This window comes from Gracilinanus agilis, chromosome 5 (genome assembly GCF_016433145.1).
Source record: "Gracilinanus agilis isolate LMUSP501 chromosome 5, AgileGrace, whole genome shotgun sequence".
NCBI lineage: Eukaryota > Metazoa > Chordata > Mammalia > Didelphimorphia > Didelphidae > Gracilinanus > Gracilinanus agilis.
In genome coordinates this window covers 201,240,104-201,264,199 of record NC_058134.1, presented here as the reverse complement: position 1 = coordinate 201,264,199, position 24,096 = coordinate 201,240,104, and positions in this window count along the sequence as shown.

The following is a 24,096-nucleotide window of genomic DNA, read 5'->3' as shown; positions in this document are numbered from 1 at the left end:
AAAGAAAGAAAGAAAGAAAGAAAGAAAGAAAGAAAGAAAGAAAGAAAGAAAGAAAGAAAGAAAGAAAGAAAGAAAGAAAGAAAGAAAGAAAGATAGTAAGAGTTCTAAAAAAAAGTGAAAAGACAGATGGGTGGCCCTGCAGTTGGGAAGACTCCTCTTCCTGAGTTCAAATCTAGCCTCAGACACCTCCTAGTTGTGTGACCATTCTTGTCTCCTACTCACCCTTCTAACCCAGATAAAGTATATATAAGTTAACCCTAGGTTTTACCTTAAGACAAGTCACTTAATCCCCATTGCCTACCCCTTACCTTTCTTCTGGCTTGGAACAAATACACAATATTCATCCTAAGATGGAAGGTAAGGTTTTAAATGTTATTTTATTTTATTTCCATATTCATTTTTGTATGAGAATAAGAATGTAAAACCAAAACCCCAAAATAAAAGCTCAATTAATTAAAGCAAATAGTTGTATGCTTTGATTAGCATTCTTACTCCAACAGTTTTCTTTGGAGATGGATGTCCTGAATCATTGTATTACTGAGTCTATCACAGTTGATCGTTCTACAATATTGCTATTACTCTGTATGATGTTCTCCTGGTTCTGATTATTTCACTCTGCATCAATTCATGTAGGTCTTTCTAAGCTTAATTATTAGGAAGAAAGAAAAATGGGACTGGCTACCTTAGGAGTTGGAGGGGTTCCCCTCATTGGAGATCTGCAAGCAAACTTATTGGATGAACGCTTATCAGTGGCAGTGGAGAAAGAATTCTTCAGAAACGAGTTGAACTAGTGTACCTCTAAGTTCCTTTACAGATCGATCTAGATTAGGTGACCACTTGTTGGAACTATATTATTTAGGGCTTCCACTTGACTATGGGTTAGAATAGATGACTTCAAAAAGCTTTTTCAGGTCTTGGACTCTGTAATTCGATAGATCCTGTGAGGTTTTGTCCTATCTGTGCCTAAGAGGTGAGGAGAGCCCTCAGGTTAGCCTTAGTGATAGAGTAACAGATTCTGTTGGTAATGATAGTCACTTGGGGATTGGGCCATGTAAAGGTGGGACAAGAAAAAGAGGGGGGAGGAGCACAGGTTGGCCCTGTGTTTCAGGAACTAAACCGAAGCATTTTTTGCCTTTCTCCCTACTTGTCAGCTCACCCAAACCCACAATTTGGCCTGGATGGAACCAGTTTGGGACAATGAAAGAAGTGAATATTTCCATTCTTCTTATAAAGCCATCAGAATTCATGCACTAACAAGTACAAAACTCTATGAAATTAAAAACAATATAACATTCAAAGGATCCTATGTTATTTGTCCCCCAGATCACGTTTGAATTCCACACCGACATGACTAGCTAGATAGAACATGTCCTTCTTAGCTCTTGAAAATATTTTAGTTTTTACTGACAAATCTGCTATTGACATCAATTGTTAACAGGATAAACATAGTCCCACTTCCTCTACCTAATGGAAACAGAAGAGCTTGTCTGAGGTGGTATATATCTCTGAGGGTAGGCAGACAGTATTTTGCCATTAATTTGAAGTGTAAAGTGTTTATTTAGACTGTGGGACTCTGGATTTTTAAAAAAAAAAGTTTTTGTTTCCTGAATAAGCACTTATTACTATAGTAGACAGGATGAAATAGTTTCCATTTAGGTATTTTATTAAAGGATCATTTATATTTTTTTCATTTCATTATTCTTTCCTTCTTTCTTTCTTTGTATTTATTTATTTGTTTGTTTTTATTTAGAATATTTTTCCATGGTTACATGATTCATAATTCCCTCCTCTCCAGACTCTCCTCCCCCCCCCTCCCAAAGACAACAAGCAGTTCCACTGGGTTATACATGTATCATTGTTAAAAACATATTTCTATGTTATTTGTATTAGCATACTTGTATATTTATGTACAATTATTGTATATTTATAGAATGATCCTTTAACATCAAAACCCTAATCATATCCCTATCACACTACGTGATCAAGCATATATTTTTCTAATGCATTTCTGCTCCCACAGTTCTTTCTCTGGATGTAGATTGCATTCTTTCTCATTTTCTTCCTCTGCTTTGTCCTGGGACATTGCATTGCTAGTGGTAGAAAAGTCTATGGCATTCAATTGTGTCATAATGTATGAGTCTCCGTGTACAATGTTCTTCTGGTTCTGCTCCTTTTGCTCTGCATCAATTCCTGAAGGGCTTTCCAGTTCACCTGGAATTCCTCCATACTTTATTCCTTTCAGCACAATCATATTCCATCACCAACATATACCACAATTTATTCAGCCATTCCGATGGATACCCCCTCATTTTCCAATTTTTTGCCACCACAAAGAGCACGGCTATAAATATTTTTGCACAAGTCTTTTTCCTTACTATCTCTTTGGAGTACAAACCCAGCAGAGGTATGCTGGATCAAAGGGCAGGCATTCATTTAAAGCCCTTTGCACATACTTCCAAATTGCCCTCCAGAATGGTTGGACCAATTCACAACTCCACCAGCAGTGTCCCAATTTTGCCACATTCCCTCCAACATTTATCACTTTCCTTTGCTGTCATATTGGCCAATCTTCTAGGTGTGAGGTAGTACCTCAGAGTTGTTTTAATTTGCATTTCTCTAATTATAAGAGATTTAGAGCATTGGGGAATGGCTTGATTTTTTTGTAAATTTAACTTAGTTCCCTATATATTTGGGAAATTAAACTTTTGTCAGAGAGTTTTGTTATAAAACTTTTCTCCCATTTTGTTGCTTTCCTTCTGATTTTGGTTGCATTGGTTTTGTTTGTACAAAACCTTTTTAATTTGATATGATCAAAGTCATTCATTTTACATTTTGAAATGTTCTCTATCTCTTGCTTGGTCTTAAATTCCTTCCTTTCCCACAGATCTGACAGGTATACTAATCTATGTTCACCTAATTTATTTATTATTTCACTCTTTATATTTAAGTTATTACCCATTTTGAATTTATCTTGGTATAGGGTGTAAGATGTTGATCTAAACCTAATTTTCCCCATACTTCTTTCCAATTTTCCCAGAAGTTTTTGTCACAATTCATTATTTTTAATTTTGTCAAAGTTGGGTTTCAGGGATTGTCTATTAAAATCTAGTTTAAACTAAAACACTAAAGAAATTTTCTTTAAAACAAAAAATTTGTGCAAGAGGTTTTAACCAATCAATCTTTTTGTCTTTGATTTCGTTTACAAGACATGAAGAATACACACATGTACATTAACTATAATTGACATTAACTATAAAAGCACTGAATTATGAATTTTAGTCCTGGTTCCAATACTCTCTAGTTATTGGCCTTGGGCAATTCAACTCAACAACTGTGCTAGGTGTTGAAGATAAAAAGATGAAAAATAACACAGCCCAGACCCCATAAAATGGTCTGTCTACTGGGGAGAAATATCATAAAGGACAAAATATCATCAGGGTCCAAGAACAAACACAGATAAAGTGCCATGAAATAATTTGAGAATCAGCAATATATTTTTATCTGAGTGTGTAAGAGAATAATTCACTGAGGGGTAAGACCTGAGCTAAACCCCAAAGGAAGAAAAGGATTATGACAGGTGGAGTTTACTCCCGCTTTGTGAGTTGGTCTGATCAAATGTACAGAGACAAGAAAAGGTAGGCTGAATAGAGGAAACAGATAGTAGTATATAGTGTATAGTAGTATATAGATGCTGGACTTGGAGTCAGGAAGATCTAGATTTGAATTCTGCCTCAGACATTTACTGTGTGACCCTGGAAGAGTTGCCTTGTCTTAACCCCTCTGTACCTCAGATGCCTCACCTATAAAGTTAGGGGGTTGAACTCGATGACTTCTAAGGTCCCTTCCAGCTCTAAACTATGATGGCTTTGACACAGGAAGAAGTCTAATGTGGATGGAATTTAGCTTATATGAAATGAATTAGCTTGTATGAAATGAAGTAAAGCTGGGAATGTAGGTTAGGGTTCTACTGTGAGTGACCTTATATTCTAGGCTGTAAAATTACAAATAGACACAATGAAGAGCCACTGAAGTTATTTTAATCAAAGGTGTAGTTTGTTTCTTAGATAATTTTGGCAGTTAAATAAAGGAATAGAGGAGAGACTGAAGGGAGAGAGTTATTAAAAAGGCTAAAGATAATAATAGTCTAGGAACATAGATGCTGCAGGCTACAACTATTTGAGAGATATAGAGTTATAATTAAGATGTTTTGGTAACTCATTGAATATTGAAATTGAAAGAAAGGGAAGAATTAATGGTAACTCTAAGATTTTTAAGCCTGGGTATCTAGGAAGATGGGCAGCTAGGTGGTGGAGTAAATAGAGCGCTGGGCCTGGAGACAGGAAGATTTATCATACCTGAGTTTAAATCTGGCTTCAGATACTCATAAACTGTGTAACCCTGGGCAAATCACTTAACCCTTTTTTGCCTCAGTTTCCTCAACTATAAAATGAGCTGGAGAAGGAAATGGTAAACCCCTCTAGAATCTTTGCCAAAAAAAAACCCAAATGAGGACACAAAGACTTGGTCATAATGGAAATCTAGGAAGATATTGGTGCCATTGAGAAGAGGGATTGATTTAGGGGGAAAGCACATAAAATTAATTTTGGATATATTGAATTTCAGATGTTTGTAAGACATCTGAGTGGACTTCATAGAGTCAAAGGGTGAGAACAAGAAGGGATCAAAAAATGTTACCTAGTCCAATCCCTACATTTTACAAATGAGGAGACTGAGGTCCAGAGAAGAAACTAATTTAAACAAAGTCACACAGGAAAAGACTGAAAAAATTGGAATTTGAACCCAGATCCACTGCTGGCAGTTGGAGATAACTTGTTAAAATGCAGTGGGGAAATTAAGGCTGAATAAAGAGATTTGAGGCTTATTTGCATGGAGGTGATCATTAAACCTATGAGAAGAGATGAGATCACCTAAAGAAGTGTCAGCAAAGGAAATGCCTAGGACAGAGCCTTGGAAAATACTCACTTTTAGCGAATGAATGTTTGCAAAGCATTCTCCCCACCACAATCTCATGGGAGGGATTGTTAAGTGTTAACATACCCACCTGTAGGAATTATGCTGGTTTTGTGCAGTCATTGAATGGGCTGCTGGGGAAGAGGGTGGCCAAGATATTCTACCCAGGCACTCCTGAGAGTGAGAATTGTATCCATGAGGGGCAGCGACTCTTTCTCTTCCCTTTCACTCCAGCCTCCTTTCCCATTCCTTCCTCTTCCCTTTGTGACTAACCATCCAGCTTCCCTTTAAGGGGTTTTGAGCTTCCCTGAGACTTCTTCATTTAGTTGGTCAGGGGGGCTATTGTATTCCCTCAACAATTCCAACCAGTACTCTAGTGAGGCAGTTTGGCTTCTTTGCCACCAAAAGAATAAGAGACTCAATCAAAGGGGAGCAAAGGATTAGGCCAGGTATAGTTTAGTTCCTATTTCCTGAAGAAAAGGTTTCCCTGAATTCTTGACCTAGTGTGGACTGATTGCCAATGACTATAGAGGTAAATGGGAATAGTTGCTTAAAATCCTTTAACTTCAGATATTGTTTTAATTTCTAATTCTAATTAAAATTGTTTTTAATTGCATTTAATGACCCAAGGATTCCTCATTGCATCTTTTCTATTATTCATTTTTAGCATTCTTTTGAAATCTTCAGTTCCACATTCTCTCCCTCTTTCCCATTCCTCCACCATCCACTAAGGAGGAAAGCAAAATTATACCAATTATGCACTGAAATCATGCAAAAAATTTCCATATTAGCCATATTGCAAAAAAAATTAAAATAAAAATTAAAGCAAAAAAATTATACTTCAGTTTGTATTCAGAGTTCATCAGTTTTCTCTCTGGAGCTGGATAGCATTTTTCATCATGCATTCCTTGGGATTGTCTTGGGTCATTGCATTGATCAAAGTAGCCAAGTCTTTCACAGTAGATCACCATTAAAATATTTCTGTTATTGTACATAATGATCACTTGGTTCTTCTCACTTCACTTTGCATCAGTTCATAGAGATCTTGCCATGTTTTTTTTCCTGAAACCATCCCCACCTTTTGTCATTTCTTACAGCCAAATAGTACTCCTTCATGATCATATGCTTCAACATATTCAGCCATTCCCCAATTGATGAGCATACTTTGAATTTCCAATTCTTTGTCACCACAAAAAGATTTGCTATAAATATTTTAATATATAGGTCCTTTCTTTTTCCTTTGCCCTCTTTGGGATAGAGACTGGTAGAGGTATTGTGGTTGTATGGTTGTATGTATGTGCATATCTCAAAATTGCTCTCCAGAACATTTAGATCAGTTCACAACTCCACCACCAGTGCATTAGCATCCCAATTTCCCCACATCACTTCAAATATTTGTCATTTTCTTTTTCTGACATACTAGCCAATCTGATAGGTGTGATGTCATACCTCAGAGCTGTTTTAATTATTAAATTATTGAACTTTATCATTAAATTATTTTATTATGAGATTATAAAATAATTTAAAGTTTTAATTTAATTTAAACTTCCAATCAATAGAGATTTAAACCATTTTTCACATGACTATAGGAGCCTTTGAATTCTTTTTCTGAAAATTGCCTGTTTATATCCTTTGACCATTTATCAGTTGGGAAACAGCTCTTATTTTTATAAATTTAACTCAGTTTACTATATATTTGAGAAATGAGGCCTTTGTCAGAAAAATTTTAAAGAATTTTAATTATCTATGGTAACTTTTAGCAAAATGTAATTTTCCTAATTATTCCTTTTAGTTGGGTCTATTTTTTGCTTTTGTTTTGTCTGAGAATATGATTGCTACCCCTGCTTTTTTTCATTGTAGCTGAGGCATAATAGATTCTGCTTCAACCTCTTACTTTTACTCTGTTCATTTCTTTCTGCTTCAAGCACATATTTTGTAAACAACATATTGTTGGATCCTGGGCTTCTGATCCAATATGCTACCCACATCCATTTTATGGGTGAGTTCACCCCATTTACATTCACAGTTATGATTACTATGTATTTCCCTCTATCCTGTTTTCTTCTGTTTATCCTTTCTTTATATCCTAACCCTCCTCAAAAGTCTGTTCTGCTTCTGATCACTGCCTTCCTAAGTCCACTTTCCCTTTTATTATCCTCCTATCATATCTCTTATCCCTTCCCCTCCTATTTCCCTGTTGGGCAAGATAAATTTCTCCGCCCGACTGTGTGTATTTTTTCTTTTTTCTTTTTTCTTTTTCCTTTTTTTCTCTTTCTTTTGAATATTTTCCCATAGTTACATGTTTCATGTTCTTTCCCTCTCCCCCAAACACCCCCACACCCCATAGCCAACACACAATTCCACTGGGTTTTATATGTGACAGTGATTAAGACCTAATTCCATATTATCAATAGTTGGACTAGTTATTGTTTAACATCTACATCCCCAATAATATCCCCATCAGCCCATATGTTCAAGCAGTTATTTTCTTCTATTTTTCAACTCCCACAGTTCTTCCTCTGAATGTGGCTAGTTTTCTTTCTCATAAGTCCTTCAGTCTTGCTCTGGATCTTTGCATTGCTGCTAGTAGAGAAATCCGTTATGTTTGATTGTACCACTGTGTATCAGCCTCTGTGTACAATGTTCTCCTGGATCTTCTCCTTTCACTCTGCATCAATTCCTGGAGGTCTTTCCAGTTCACATTCTCCATTCTTTATTCCTTTCAGCACAATAATATTCCATCATCAACATACACCACAATTTATTCAGCTATTTCCCAATTGAAGGACACCCCCTCATTTTCAAAATTTTTGCCACCACAGAAAGCATGGCTATAAATATTTTTGCATAAGTCTTATTCCCTTATTATCTCTTTGGACTACAAACCCAGGAAAGGTATGCTGGATCAAAGGGCAGGCCTTCATTTAAAGCCCAAATTGCCCTCCAGAATGGTTGGACCAATTCACAACTCCACCAGCAGTGTATTAGTGTCCCACTTTTGCCACATTCTCTCCAACATTTATCATTTTCCTTTGCTGTCATGTTAGCCAATCTTCTAGGTGTGAGGTGGTACCTCAGAGTTGTTTTAATTTGCATTTCTCTAATTATAAGAGATTTAGAACATTTTTTCATGTGTTTGTTCATAGTTTTGATTTCTTTATCTGAAAATTGCCTGTGCATGTCTCTTGCCCATTTATCAACTGGGGAATGGCTTGATTTTTGTTAAATTGATTTAGCATCTTATATATTTGAGTAACTAGACCTTTGTCAGAGTTTTTTGTTATAAAATTTTTTTCCCAATTTGTTGCTTCCCTTCTAATTTTGGTAGCATTGGTTTTGTTTGTACAAAAACTTTTTAGCTTAATGTAATCAAAATTATTTTACATTTTGTAACTTTTATAACTCTTGCTTGTTTTTAAAATCTTTCCTTTCCCAGAGATCTGACAAGCATACTATTCTGTGCTCACCTAATTTACTTATAGTTTCCTTCTTTATATTCAAGTCATTCACCTGTTCTGAATTTATCTTGGTGTATGGTGTGAGATGTTGATCTAGACCCAATCTCTCCCTTACTGTTTTCCAATTTTCCCAGCAGTTTTTGTCAAATAGTGGGATTTTGTCCCAAAAGCTGGATTCTTTGGGTTTATCATAGACTGTTTTGCTGACATCACTTACAACAAGTCTATTCCACTAATCCTCCTTTATGTCTCTTTGACAGTACCATATTGTTTTGATGACTACTGCTTTATAGTACAATTTAAGATCTGTTACTGCTAGGCCCTTCGTATTTTTTACATTATTTCCCTTGATATTCTTGGTCTTTTGTTCTTCCAAATGAATTTTGTTATAGTTTTTTCTAATGCAGTAAAAAAAGTTTTTTGGTAGTTTGATAGGTATAGAAATAAATAAGTAAATTAAATAGTCATTTTTATTATGTTAGCTCATCTTGCCCATGACCAATCATGACCGTTCAGTGTTTTTCCAATTGTTAAGATCTAGTTTTAAAATTGTGTAGAAAAGGTTTCATAGTTGTATTTGTATAATTCCCATGTTTGTCTTGACAGATAGATTCCTAAGCGCTTTATATTGTCTAGGGTGATTTTAGATGGAATTTCTCTCTCTAACTATTGCTGTTACAATGTGTTGGGAATATATAGAAATGATTATTTTAATACCTTAAATTTCTTTTTCTTCTCTAATTACTACTGCTAGTGTTTCTACTACAATGTTAAGTAATGGAGGTGACAATGGGCATCCTTGTTTCACTTCTGATCTTATTGGGAAGGCTTCTAATTTATTCTCATTGCATATGTTGCTTGTTGATTGTTTTAGATATATACCGTTTATTATTTTTAGGAAAGGCCCTTCTATTCCTATATTTTCTAGTCTTTTCAGTAGGAATGGGTGTTGTATTTTGTCAAAGGCTTTTTCGGCATCTATTGAGATAATCATGTGATTTTTGATGGTTTGCTTGTTGATGTAGTCAATCATGTGAATGGTTTTCCTAATATTGAACCATCCTTTCATTCCTGGTATAAATCCCACCTGATAATAATGATTAATTCTTGTGATCACTTGCTAGAGTCTTTTTGCTAGTATTCTGTTTAAGATTTTTGCATCTATGTTCATTAAGGAGATTGATCTTTGGTTTTCTCTCTCTTTTTTTATTCTACCTGGCTTTGGGATCAGTGCCATATTTCTGTCATAAAAGGAGTTTGGCAGAACTCCTTCTTTGCTTATTATGTCAAATGATTTGTATAGTATTGGATTAGTTGTTCTTTGAAGGTTTGATAGAATTCACTTGTGAATACAACTGGCCCTGGGGATTTTTTCTTAGGGAGTTCTTTGATGGTTTGTTCAATTTCTTTTTCTGATATGTGATTATTTAAGTATTCTATTTTTTCTACTGTTAATCTAGGCAATTTATAGTTTTGTAAATATTCATCCATCTCACCTAAATTGCTATATTTATTGCTATATAATTGGGCAAAATAGTTTTTAATGATTGCCTTGATTTCCTCTTCATTAGAGGTGAAGACTCCTTTTTCATTTTTGATACTGATAATTTGGTTTTCTTCTTTCCTTTTTTAATTAGATTGACCAGTACTTTGTCAATTTTATTTGTTTTTTCAAAGTACCAACTTCTAGTCTTATTTATTAATTCAATAGTTATTTGAATTTCAGTTTTATTAATTTCTCCTCTAATTTTTATAATCTCTAATTTAGTTTTTAACTGGGGATTTTTAATTTGTTCCCTTTCTAGTTTTCTATTTGCATGCCCAGTTCATTGATCTTTGCCCTCCCTAATTTGTTAATATATGCACTAAAGGATATAAATTTCCCCCTGAGTACTGCTTTAGCTGCATCCCGCAGATTTTGGTAGGATGTCTTATCATTGTCATTCTCTTCAATGAAATTATTGATTGTTTCTGTTATTTGTTCTTTAACTAACTGGTTTTGGAGAATCATATTATTTCATTTCCAATTAGTTTTTGATTTGCCTGTCCATGTGCCCTTACTGATTATTATTTTTATTGCATTATGATTTGAAAAGGTTACATTTATTATTTCTGCTCTTTTGCTTTTGTTTGCCATGTTTCTATGCCCTAGTGCATGATCAATCTTTGTGAATGTACCATGTGCAGCTGGAAAGAAGATGTATTTCTTTTTCTCCCTATTTATTTTCTCCACATATCTATTAAATCTAATTTTTCTAGGATTTCACTCACTTCTCTTATCTCTTTCTTATTTATTTTTTGGTTTGAATTATATAAATCTGATAGAGGCAGATTTAAGTCTCCCACTAGTATAGTTTTACTCTCTATTTCCTTCTTGAGCTCTGCCAGTTTTTCCTTTAGGAATTTGAATACTATACCATTTGGTGCATACATGTTCAGTACTGTGATTTCCTCATTGCCTATACTACCTTTTATCAGGATGTAATTACCTTCCCTATCTCTTTTAATCAGATCTATTGATCTTTGGCTCTGTCAGAAATTATGATTGCAACTCCTGCCTTCTTTTTCTCAGTTGAAGACCAATAGATTTTGCTCCAGCCTTTTATTTTTACTCTATGTATGTTTATCGGCCTCATGTGTGTTTCTTGTAGAGAACATATGATAGGATTTTGGTTTTGCATCCACTCTGATATTTGCTTCTGTTTTATGAGCGAGTTCATCCCATTCACATTCAGGGCTATAACATTTTGATATCCTCTCCTAGTTCTGCCCCTTCTTCTTACTCTATTTCCTTTTAAACCAGTGGTTTGCTTTAAATCAATTCCCCTTATCCCCTTCCTTAGTTTACTTCCCTTTCCATCACCTCCCTTTTTGTTCTCTTCTTATTATTTTTGAGGCCTAATGAATTCCCTCCCCACTCTCTTCCCCTCCCTTTTTGAACTCCCCACCCCACTGACCACCATGGTTTATCCCTTCTGACTTTCTCTGCAGGGTAAGATAGAATTTGATATCTCAATGGATATAGTTACTCTTCCCTCTCAGGATTAATTCCACTGAGAGTAAGGTTTAAGTATTTTCTATTAATGCTCTCTTCCTCTCCTTCTTATAATAGTATTTATCCCATTCCCTTCCCATGCCCTCTTTATGTGGCATATATTATCCTATTTTTCTTATTCCTTCAAGTTTCTCTTGGTGCTATCTTCTATTTCCTTCCACACCTCTTTTTTTCCATATCATCTTAGACCATTTAGTACTCCAACCTCTCCCTATGAATAATTCTTCTAATTACTATAATAATGAATACAATTTTTGAGAATTACACATAACATTTCTCTGTATAGGAATACAAATAATTTGATCTTATTGAAGCTATTAAAGAAGAAAATTTAAAAATAAGAGTTTTCTTTCTTTCCCCTCTCTTTCTTATTTACCTTTTCATGTTTCTCTTGATTTTTGTGGTTGGATCAAACTTTCCATTTAGTTCTGGTCTCTTCTTTACAAATACTTGGAAATCTTCTATCTTGTTGAATGCCCATACTTTCCCCTGGAAGTATATAGTCAGTTTTCATGGGTGGGTTATCCTTGGTTGTAGACCCAATTCCCTTGCCTTTTTGAATATCATATACCAAGCCTTGTGGTCTTTTAGCATGGAGGCTGACAGATCCTGTGTAATCCTGATTAGTGTTCTTTGATATCTGAATTGTCTCTTTCTGGCTTCTTGTAATATTTTTTCCTTAACTTGGAAACTCTTGAATTTGGCAATTATATTCCTGGGGGTTGACTTTTGAGGGTTTAGTGTAGAGGGTCATCTATGGATCCTTTCAATACATATTTTGCCCTCTTGTTGAAGAACGTCACAGCAGTTTTCTTGGATAATTTCTTGTAGTATGGTGTCCACATTTCTATTGATTTCTAACTTTTCAGGAAGACCAATGATTCTCACATTGTCTCTTCTAGACCTGTTTTCTTGATCTGTCATTCTCTTAGTGAGATATTTCATGTTTCCTTCTATTTTATCACTCTTTTGCCTTTGCTTTATTAGTTTTTGCTGTCTTGCAAGATCATTGGCTTCTACTTGCCCGATTCTGGTCTTTAGAGACTGGTTTTCTCCTATAATTTTTTTTTAATTTTTTATTTTAAACCCTTAACTTCTGTGTATTGACTTATAGGTGGAAGAGTGGTAAGGGTAGGCAATGGGGGTCAAGTGACTTGCCCAGGGTCCCATAGCTGGGAAGTATCTGAGGCTGGATTTGAATCTAGGACCTCCCGTCTCTAGGCCTGGCTCTCAATCCACTGAGCTACCCAGCTGCCCCCTTCTCCTATAATCTTTTGATTTTCCTTTTCAATTTGGTCTATCTTGTTTTTCATTGTTTCCTGCTGTTTAATTTGGGTCTCCAATTTGCTTATCATTTTATTTGATTTGGGGGCATCTTTCTCCAATTGGGAGTTTCTGTCTTTTAAACTGTTAAATTTCCTTTTGAGCTATTTCACATTTTTATTGCCAAATCTCTTCCATCTTTCTCATGATTTCAGATTTGAACCCTTCAAGAGCTTGTGACCAGTTTTCATTTTTGGGGGATGGTTTGGATGTGTTTACTTGTTTATCCTCCTGTGCTGTCTGCTCTGTTGTCTGTATTTTTTCTTTGTAAAAATTATCAAGTGTTAATGCTTTTCTCTTGTTATTTCTCTTGGTTAGTTCTTGGGCATTGCTTGCAATTATTATGCTGGTTTTTCTTTCTCAGTCAGAAGTCTGGGTGAGGAGGGCAGGCTCTCTGTGTATAGAGCTGTGGAGCAGTTTTTTCCTAAGTCACAGCACAGTGCCACCCCTCTTAGCTTTATCCTCACTCCCAAAGTCTATGCTCTTTAGGCTCCTGGGGTCTCAAGTCTAGCTGTTCTCAGGGTCAAGTCTCCTGGTGGTCCCCTTGCTTGCTCCTCTGCCTGAAACTCCTTTACAAGTCTCAGTGCACTGCTTCCACAGGTTGTCACCTCTCTACTCTAGGTCCATACCCAAGATCTATGCTTAAGAACACTCAAATATGCATTCTTAGCCTCTTGGGGCCTTAAGTCTTACTGCTCTCAGAAGCAAGCCCCTGGTGGTCCCAGTTAGCTGTCAAGAACTTAGTGAATGTCCTACACTTGCTCTAACTCTTGTGAGCTGGCTCTGGTACTGTAGGTGGGGTGGAGTTGATCAGCTCATGTTTTAGTGAGAACTATTTCACCCCCTTATAGCGTGGAAAAGCCCAAATCCCACATACCTTCAATGCTGAGCCCTATTGTGGGGTCCCTTCATTCACCTGGATTTGGTTTTCATGTTCTTTTGAGGTATCATGTATTGGTCAATTAGGAAAGTTAAGTATCCTGCTTTGACTCTGCAGTCATCTTAACCCAAAAGTCCCTGTATATATTCTTTTCTATTTGAACCAATTCCAGTGAGAGTGGAGTTTAAGCATTACCCACTGTCCCTCTGAACTAAAGAAGTTCTTCTTTGTGTACCTTTTTTAGGTAAGAAAATTTCCCCCCTAATCTATCTCTCAAATCCTCCTTCTCCCAGTACATCACACTCTCTCATCTCTCCTTTTTGGGGGAATCATCCTAATGTAATCAATCCTCACTCATGTCTATATAGATTCCCTCTAACTATTCTAATAATGATAAAATTCTTAGGACTTAACATGTATTCTCTTCCCATATAGGAATTGAAATGGTTTGACTTTATTGTGTCCATAATAATTGCTCTTTCATATTTAACTTTTTATTGTTCTCTTGAGAGGGGAAGAAAGATAGGTAGAGAATAGATTGAGAGAGACAGAGATACAGAGATACATACATACAATATTTATTAATTAACTGAACTGACAGTGAACCAAATTATGAGTGACATAAATATAAATAAGATAATCCTTGTCCTCAAGAACCATACATTTTAATTGGGAAATACCCACCATTGTGATTGAGCCCATCACTATCCCCAAACTCGAATCTCTAAGCTACAAGGATATTGACCTGGATCATGGCACATACTTGGAGACCCTGATGAAACTAATTTTTTCTACCAAGTTCAAAGTGTTTTTTTCCTACAACTTTGGATGTCTTATGGCATGAGTTATTTAATAATCATAATATCCATGAGTCATTTAATAATTATTATTATTTTGTTAAATATTACAGTTTTAGTTTTTTTGAAGAAAAAATTTAAAAGGAAGTCGGGAAGGGAAAGGGCAATATATACATAGCAGCATGATGTGGAATTGACTAAGAAGTATCAAGGAAGCCTAATTTCCAAGAAGATAAGTAGAAGCTCACCTATCAGAGCCAAAGGCAAGGGGGAGGGTATGGTCCAAGATGGGGGGGAGGGGGAGAAAGAGAGAGAGAGAGAGAGAGAGAGAGAGAGAGAGAGAGAGAGAGAGAGAGAGAGAGAATGATGACCCAAGTATAAACAAAATGGTGGCATATTAAGTGTCTAGGGCAGGATTTGAACCTAGGTCTCTCTTGACTCTGTCCAACTAGAATTCTCTGAACTATATACCATGATATCTTTTAGGAAACTGAATCACAGAGCAGTTAATTGTCTTGCCTAAGGTTTTCTAACTAGCTAGTGGCATTATTCAAAAAACAGTTATTGATTATATGTTAATGAATACTACATACTATAGATTCTAAAAATATATACTACAGAATCAGGAAAAGGCTCATGTAGGAGGTGACACTTGAGCTAAGTGTTTAAGGAAGAGAGAAATTCTAATCATTTCTGGCATGGGGCACACCTTATAAAAGACACAGAAATAGGGGATAAAACTGGAAAAATGGGCTGGAGCCGGACTGTGAAAGACCTTGTGTCAAAGCTATTAACAGTCTGTTAATAGTTAACAGTATAAACAGATAAGTCTGAGAGGCTCTGAATAGCAGTGTTGGGCCCCTTCCTACCCAGGACCTAGAGAAGTCCCATAGGAATGTATACATCAGCTGCCTCCTGAAAGAAAACCAAAACAAAACTCCCATTGCCCCAGAAACATTATAGCCCAATTCCAGAGTTTCCGGGCTTCATGTTTATTTATTTGTGTTAAGAAAACTATATCCATTTCTGATGTTGAACAATTCTACAATTGTAAATATCCCATAAAATGTTTCTTGTGGCCTTTGGGTATATGATAAAACCTACTCTGCCAAGTCTTTAATTGGCTCTCCGAGGAGCACTTGGGAGCCATCCTTCCACTTGGGGACCATTTTCCTTTCTTTTGGTTTGCCTATAGCAAGAATGTAAAAATTGATATGATTCAGCTTTTCTAGTAGTCATCTACTTCAAGAATCTCACATTTAGAGCATTAATGTATAAATTAAGTTTACTGACAGTTTAAACAATGTAATTCTTAGAATCCTTTGATCCTTTTCTGCCATTTTACCACCATCACTGCAAATTGGAAGAAGCACAGGACTAATGAACATTTAAAAATTTTCATTGCTTCAGAGGTTGTAATGATTAAAAAAATCATCAGCATCCTGGCCTCTCCATAGGCACCTAGCTTGATCCCCAGCCTATGGCCAGGACATAGGTAAAGCCCCCCTAGCCTGGCAGAACTTACCAGAGCTTGGCATAGCAAATCACTTAACATCATTGTTATGTGTTTAAGCAGATGTATTTAATAAGCTTTGATGAAAGATCTTCCCCCAGCTGGCAATGGAGGTTTGTAGTTACTTTCTCTGCAGGAGAAGGGATGTTGGAGTTTCCCTGCCCTCTGAAAACTTCTTGTCTGTCTAGTTGATGGAATTAAATCTGTACTGATTGGATTAGTCTATATTGCTTAATGTACCCTAAAGCTAAAACCTTGAGAGAAAAAAAAAAAAGAAGTGGGAGGACAAGATGGAGTATTTTCACTGAGCTGTCCAGCAGTAGGGTCCCCCTGCTCTGTCCTTGTGTTTGATCTGGTTTTCTTTCCTCTTGAAGCCCTTTGTTCTCTATCTGGGTGTGATGAAGCCAGGCAGTCTGAGGTTTGGCTCCATCTAAGCCACCATCTTCCAAGTGTTTTTGCTGTGTTTCTCTGGCTTTCTCCTCCGGTTACCTCCCTGGTGCCTGTGTTCAACTCTCCGAGTCCAGCGCCAACAAAGGTCTCTCTCCAGGCCAGTGCACCCACCCACCCTGAGATTTCAGGGGCTGCTGGAGACTCTGCACAGCACATGGGGGAGGGGTCCTGGGATTCAAGAATTCAGATCTTTTTCTTGGTGTACCTCTTGAACTGTCCAGCAGTAGGGGTCCCCCTCCCCTGTCCCATTGTTAGGTTTCGTCCTCTTTCTTCTCAAAGCACTTTATTTTCTGTCTTGGTGTGGAAGGGTGCGAAGGTTTTAAGATTGGCTCCATCTAAGCCGCCATCTTCCCAGAATCCATCATTTTTATATGGAGGTGATGCTTGTTTCTCAGAGGTTATGCCAGTGAAGTAAGACTTTGGAACCACAACATTTAGACCCTTTCATTACAGTACCAAAGGAGCTTATTAGAAGAGATAGATATGCTACTAAAGAGGACAGATGTGAAAAGAAACTGAATTACACCAAGTATATATAAAACAGATTTGTGCTGGAGGTAGCACAGTTAGGAAGGCACAGAGGGACTAATACACAACGTATACAACAGTGGGAAAGATACCAAAGGCATGGGGAAAATTTCAGACTTACATCTTTTAAAAGTGATTTGCAATTTTCTGAAGGGATCCAGTCCATTCACCAACTCCCTTTCAAGTCTAGCTCTGGCTCATTGTCCATCTGCATTACCTCAGATATACAGACTGATGGACAGTTCTATAGATCATCCATCAACATGCAGATTTTAATCTGGGGATTGAGTACTTTTCATCCATTTGGACTTCCCTAGATGGATAGTTAGGCCAAACTTCTTGGAGTGATTACAGGTCTTTTTTAAGAGATCTGCAATGTCTTGGGGATAGATGCAGTCAGCACAATGTCAACAGCATGCATGGTAGAAAGATCACTAACTCTGGAATTAGAGGCCCTGAGTTCAAAACCTGCTCTTGTAATTTGCTATCCATATAATTTGGGGGCTTCAATTTCCCTGGACCTCAGTTTCCTTATTTTCAAAATGAAGAGGTTGGGCTAATGGTCCCTCAGGGCTCTTTGACTTAGATACTATGACTTTTAGGAACTCATATATCAAGTTATAGCAGAACTTACTCTAGAGTTTTGATAAAAATCTAGCTAGAACCAATAGAAGACTGCCCTGTCATCCACAGAGGGAAATGCTGATAAAGCTGGGATTGATGAAACTAGGGTATTTTTAAAAATCACATGATAAGGAATGAGAGAGATATAGAGAACTTAATTCTCACTGTAACAATTCAGCAAGAAGCTGGGGGGTTAGGGAGAATCTAGTCTTTCAGCTTATTGACCTTGGCAGCCCAGAGTTTAACACACTATGCCACATAATAGGTACTTAATGTTGATTAACTGGCATACAGACATCTTGGGAACTCGGACCGTACCAGTTAAACTGGTTTTCATTGGTTCCTAGTATTCTAACTTTATTATTTCATTTTATCTGCATAGCATCCCTGTGAAGCAGGTATTATCTCCATTTTACAAATGAGGAAACTGGGACAGCATTAATTGACTTTATCAGAACTACACAGCTAGTAAGTATCTGAAACAAGAGTCAAACTCAGTCCCTGAATACAGAATGCAACCCTGATGATTCACATCTCCTCCAAGGGATCTCCACAAAAATCAGTTTACCTTTAAAGGAACCAGGAGAAACTGAATTTGGGGAAACAGAAAACAATTTTCCCCTCACTAAAAAAAAAGAAAGGAAGTTACAGAAAAATGATATTAATTGCCTTAAAAGAGGGCCTTTGGAAAGAAGCTTCTCCCAAATTTAAGGGAGTCATGTATGTACGTTATGGAGGAAAGGGCTGACTAGTTTTAAATGGCTTGGGAATTGGAAATGTACCTGAACAAGTAGTCCTCCATTCTGCAACTCTATAGGGGCAAAGCCTGTCATCAAGGGGCAGCAGAAGGAATCCCAGCTAGAATAGACTATAAACCAAGACAGATCCCTGAAATTTTAGGATTATCTAACAACTGTGCTGAAACGAATGTTTAAGGGGTTTTTTTTGGTGTTTTTTTTTTAATTTAGTATTTTAAAGGCCAGCCAGATTTGTGTACTCAAGGGATTCTGTTATGATTTTCTGACCCTTTGATACAATTTGTTCAAGGAAGCATTTGAAAAAATGAGATTAATTCTCCCAGAATTTCACAGAACTTTCTGGAATAGGGGATATGGACAAATGTGTCAATTGCTAACCAGTTAATTTGCTGAGGACATGTTTCTCCAGTTTAAAATGTTCCCACTATCACTCCTGAATAATGAACTGTAACTGTCACTCTATCTCTCTCTGTCTCTGTCTCTGTCTCTGTCTCTCTCTGTCTTTTTCCCTCTCTCCTTCTCTCCATCTCTGTCTGTTGTCCTACCTCAGCAGAGGGGGACGGTAGTTGACAATGGTAGAAAGGACTGGGGGGCAGAGCCCAGGCCCCATCAGTGGCAGTGGGCACTAACAGATGTGAATGACATCAGTAGACAGCAGAATGGTACCCAGCAACAGTGTCCAATCAGTGGCAGAAATCTGGGCATTAGTCTGGGAAGTGGCAAAAGGCAGACCCATCATAGGCCACTGCTTGTAGTACTACTTATAATGATTTTACCCTCCATACTGTTACCAGTATGACGACAGGTTGTCATGGTACAACACCTTGCCATGAAGGGTTTGGAGACCCAAAGGGTGGCATGGTTGGGAAGTAGCTTGCTTTCTAGAAATTCTAGAAATTCAAAGGTGAAATTATTTCTCCATCACCCACTTTCCCCAAGAAGAAAGGAGGCAGAGCTTCAGAGACCTCTTATGGAGCAAAGAGTTTTAATTTCACCCTGCCCTCATTCCTCAAGAAACTCCCAAGGAGAGGCAGACAAGTCTCCCTGACTCATGACGAAAATTGGTGACTATGCAAGAATTATTCTCTCTCCCGTGGCCCTGATGGACTTAGTCCTGCTCCTGCCACTTTACATTGAGAGGCATATGGTGAACTGCAAAGATTTGACCTCTCCCACCACAAGGTGGTCTAGACCCAAGATTCAGTCATTCCAAAGAGAATAGGAAGGAAGCGTGGGAGTTCTGAGTTCTATTCTCCCATCTTCAAAAACTCCTTCAGAGAGTTACTACATAGTTTGTTTTGGCTTGGTTTTGCTATGCTATGCTTCTGTTCTGGTTTTTATTTTCCTCTGTTAGTGCTCTCTATAGCAGGTTTCTTGTAAACCAAAGGTGAAGAACACCCAGTAATAGCCCTAAAATCATTTAAATTAAAGTCTTCTAGACAAGTTTAAGGTGGGTAGTATGTTGGAAGCATCAAACCCATGCCTCCCCCATTCAAATTAGACTGGTTTTTCCTTAAAAGAGGTTGAAACAAACAAAAATATGTTATTGAAACCATTTTCCAGACTTCTTGGCTCAAGCTGTCAACATCATTTCCTGGTCACCTGAGGACAAAAAAGTCACAAAACCCTCCTGGAACTCTATGATGATTAGCTGACCACTATAGGCAACTCAGGCAAGGGGATTCCTCTCCGCTAACACAGCTTAAGCCAGGTATTCAATGACTACCGTTGCTGAATATCCTTCTCCTGCCATGATGGAGTAAAGCTCCTTTTGGTGAGGGATCTCTGAGCATCTCATGATGTAATGGTTTTGAACCTGAGCTCTCAGGGGCTAAGCCTGAATCAGACTCAGCCCAGAACAGAAGGTGCCTGCCTAGAGGCTCAAATGAAATAAAGGACTGAAAGCACTTTGTAAACCCCAAAGCCACTTATTACCCATATCATCATCTTCATCATTGTTGTTAGCTTCCGGTCTGATGCTGACGTCATTCCCCAAGCCTTTTAAAGCACTTTTCGTGAGCTTGAGCAATGTTTAGAGAGTAATACAAGAGTGTGCTGGTAAACATTTGACCAACTGGGCTGTAGGGGAGAAATTTATGTACTCACACTTTTAAGTTTAATCTGCATTGTTAACACTCTCTTATTGGACAATCCACAAAGCAATAAATCAAGGCATGATTTGTAGAATTTGTCAATTTACAAGGCATAAAGCTTTTCCCCCCAAAAAAATTAACCACCGGAGAGGTGAGAGCTGGCTCCAGCACACCCCTGTATCAAGCTTACAGCAAGGTAAAGAGATGAAGCACACAGGTAACAATATTACATGATATTCAAGGATAAGCACATTAAGGAGGGGCAAAATAAAGTCTAATGCTACGTGACATAATATTCAGCTTTCCATTTTTAAGAAACAAAGGCTTCTGAAATTCCTGCCTTTCTTCTCAGAGTGAAATGGGTTGATTGGTGGTGAGGGGGTGGGAGTGGGGATGAGGGATTGTCAATCTCCTCTCCTTAGAAGCAAACAGAAGAAAAAGCCTGTGTACCTTTTAGATGAAGGTGGTTGGGCAACCATCCATCCTCTTTAAACACAGACTTGCCTTGTTCTTCCATTTCTGGCTGAGTGATAAAAACGTTAAATGTCATTTCCTGTATCAGTGGTTAACCACTAGATACTGGATCAGAGATTTACCAGAAGTGCTGAACTCAGAAAGCAAGAGAAGGGCCTACTGTTTTCAATAACCCTTTCTTGAACCTTCTGGGAGCGATTAAACTTTTCTTTTGTGGGGAAGTGGTGGGGAAAGGCAGTTTAGAGAGGTCAGAGGAGAATATCCTGGATTTGGATTAAGGGATAAGTTATAGGAAAGGATTTCCCTTGTATAAGAGTATCAGAAGTGGGATATAAGTGGCACATACTTTCTCTCACCTATCTGCTCTCTCTCCACCCCCAACATTTTGTTCAAAGATCGGTTTCCCTGCCTCAAATGTCCCCTCACTCTAATCCATCCTCTTCTCAGCTGTCAAATTAATCTTCCTCAACTACAAGTCTAACCATGTCACCACCACTCCCATTCAATCAACTCCAGTGGCTCCCTATTACCTCTAGAACCAAATATAAAATGAAGACTGTTCCTTTTCAAAGTTCTTTATAACCTGGCCCCATCCTTCCCCAACTTACTCCTTACTCCTCCTCCCCTCTGTGATCCAGTGACGCTGACCCCCTTGCTATCTAAGACACTCCAGTTTCTGATTCAGGACATTTTCTCTGGATGCTCCCCAGGTCTAGAGCTCTGTTCTCCATCCCCTCCACTTCTGGGCTTCCCTGATTTCCTTCAAGACTCAGTTTCTCTGAGCAGCTTTTCCCAGTTCTCCTTAGTCTTGGTGGCTTCCCTCTGAGATGACCCTCCCTTTGGTGTGTGATGTGTAGGGAGTGTTCCAGGAGGGCTGGTGCCCCCGGAGTGAAAAGGGCTGGCTGAGCTCTTTTCAGGGCAGCTCATCCGCCTTTCACCAAGCTCTCACCCAGGGCTGCCAGAAGCTGCCGCATGAGCAGCAGCGACACCCTGGGAAACTGTCTTGAACGATGAGGATAAATCACAATGCTCCGCGCTGTCAGTGAGGTAGGGGAACCCCCAAAGCACGTGGAGCCTTCGCCAGACCGAAGGGGCAAATGAGAACAAGGTGTTCCAACAGCCCCGAGGGTGACGCCAGCAGGCGCTGTGGGGCTCTTAGAGCCTGATGCCACGGTTGTGTCCTGCATTCGGGGCCATGGACTACCGTAGTCCTGACTTGTATCTCATCCCTGGACTTGGCTGACCCTGGAAGAGAGAGTGAGGCTGAGGACTTTGGGCAGCTCTGCCTTACTTAAACTCGTGATGTCATTGGTCCTCTCTGAAACAATCATACAACAACCCTCAGTTTATCATCTTTAAATTTTGTGTTTGCCCATTGTTTTCTTACATGCTGTGTCACCCAGTAGACTAAGAGTTCCTTGAGAAAAGAGATTGTGTCTTTGCCTTTCTTTTGTTCCCCTAGAACAGTGGTTCACAAACTTTTTTGGCCCACTGCCTGATTTCCAGAAAAAATATTACTTAGCGCCCTGGAAATTAATTTTTTAAAATTTTAATAGCAATTTATAGGAAAGATAATGCACCTGTGGCCATCACCGCTCTCATGGATTGCTGCAGCACCCGCCAGGGGGAGGTAGTACCCACTTTGGGAATCACTGATCTTGAGTTTAACAAAATGCCTGGCACGTAGTAGGCATTTAATAAAATAAATACAGCTTGTATATATTTAGAGGAAGAAGTGGCAAAGACATTAAGGAAATGTAAAAATTATCTCACTCAAATTCCCTTCAAGGGGGATAGCAGCTGGCTGAGTAGATTGAGAGCCAGGCCTAGAGATGGGAGGTCCTAGACTAAAATCTGACCTCAGGTACTTCCTGGCTGTGTGACCCTGGGCAAGTCACTTGACCCCCTATTGCCTACCCTTACCACTCTTCTGCCTTGGAGCCAACACACAGTATTGATTCCAAGACTGAAGGTAAGGGTTATTGTTGGTTTTTTTTTTTTTAATTCCCTTCAAGTTACTCATTAGTTTGGGTTTTACTAATGCCAAACTGAAGTCAGCTAGATGGCTCAGTGGATAGAGCTCTGAACCTGGAGTGAGGAAGATCTGAGTTCAAATGTGTCCTCAGACTTTCATTATAGCTGGGTGATCCTAGGCAAGCCACTTAACCTTTGTTTGCCTTAATCCACTAGAGAAGGAAATGGCAAACTAGACTGGTATCTTCGCCAAGAAAACCACGGGGGGGGGGGGGGGTGTCACAGAGAGTCAGACACAACTGAACAGTAGCGAAATGCTAAACTATTCTAAGGAGAAAACTGTTGTTAATGTTTTATATTATCAGCACTTTAAAATATTCCAAACATTTATATAGCACTTTAAAGTTTGCCAAGTACTTTACATATTTAATCTTCGTAACAGCTACGTGAGATAAGTGCTACCATTTCCCCCGTTTCATAGAAGAAACCTAGTTCAAAAGGCTAATTTGGCCAACATAATTAATTATTATAAAAATTTCATAATTTGGCAAAGGTCAAACAGCTATTGACTATCTAAAGCAGAATTTGAACTCGGGTATTCCCGACTCCAGGTCCAGCAACCTAACCACTAGATCCTCCAGCAGTAATGACAACCTGAAAGAAATTAGAAGGGACTGCTGGGGGGTGGGGGGGAACTGACTACAAAGTAAACTTCTGCTGAATTATGGCTATGAACATAGAGTCAGTGGTCTTGGGAACTCGGGGACTCTTTGACCTGTTTCTTTGTCACATTTTCCCAATTTCCTGCTAAAATAATGTAACTATTCAATTAATTTAGGGCTCAGCAAATAAAACATCTTAGATCAGGTCCTGATCCAAGAGAATGATAACTTTCCTGAGAGCTGCCCACAGACAGACCAGCTCCCAACATCCGTCCGGCTCTAAATCTCTGATCTTGTGAGTTCCACCCTGACTTGTGCTGCTGGTCCTTGCTTCTGTAACCACCACAGAAAACTGTCTCGGCATTCCTAACCTAATAACTTCACACACAGTTCTGCTGCTGTGCATTAGCCTCAAGCAGTACCTGCCTTGGCAATATTGCTTCCCCTCAACTAGCCACTTAGAAACCAGGATAAGCACATTCACACAGCTCTCTCTCTCTCTCTCTCTCTCTCTCTCTCTCTCTCTCTCTCTCTCT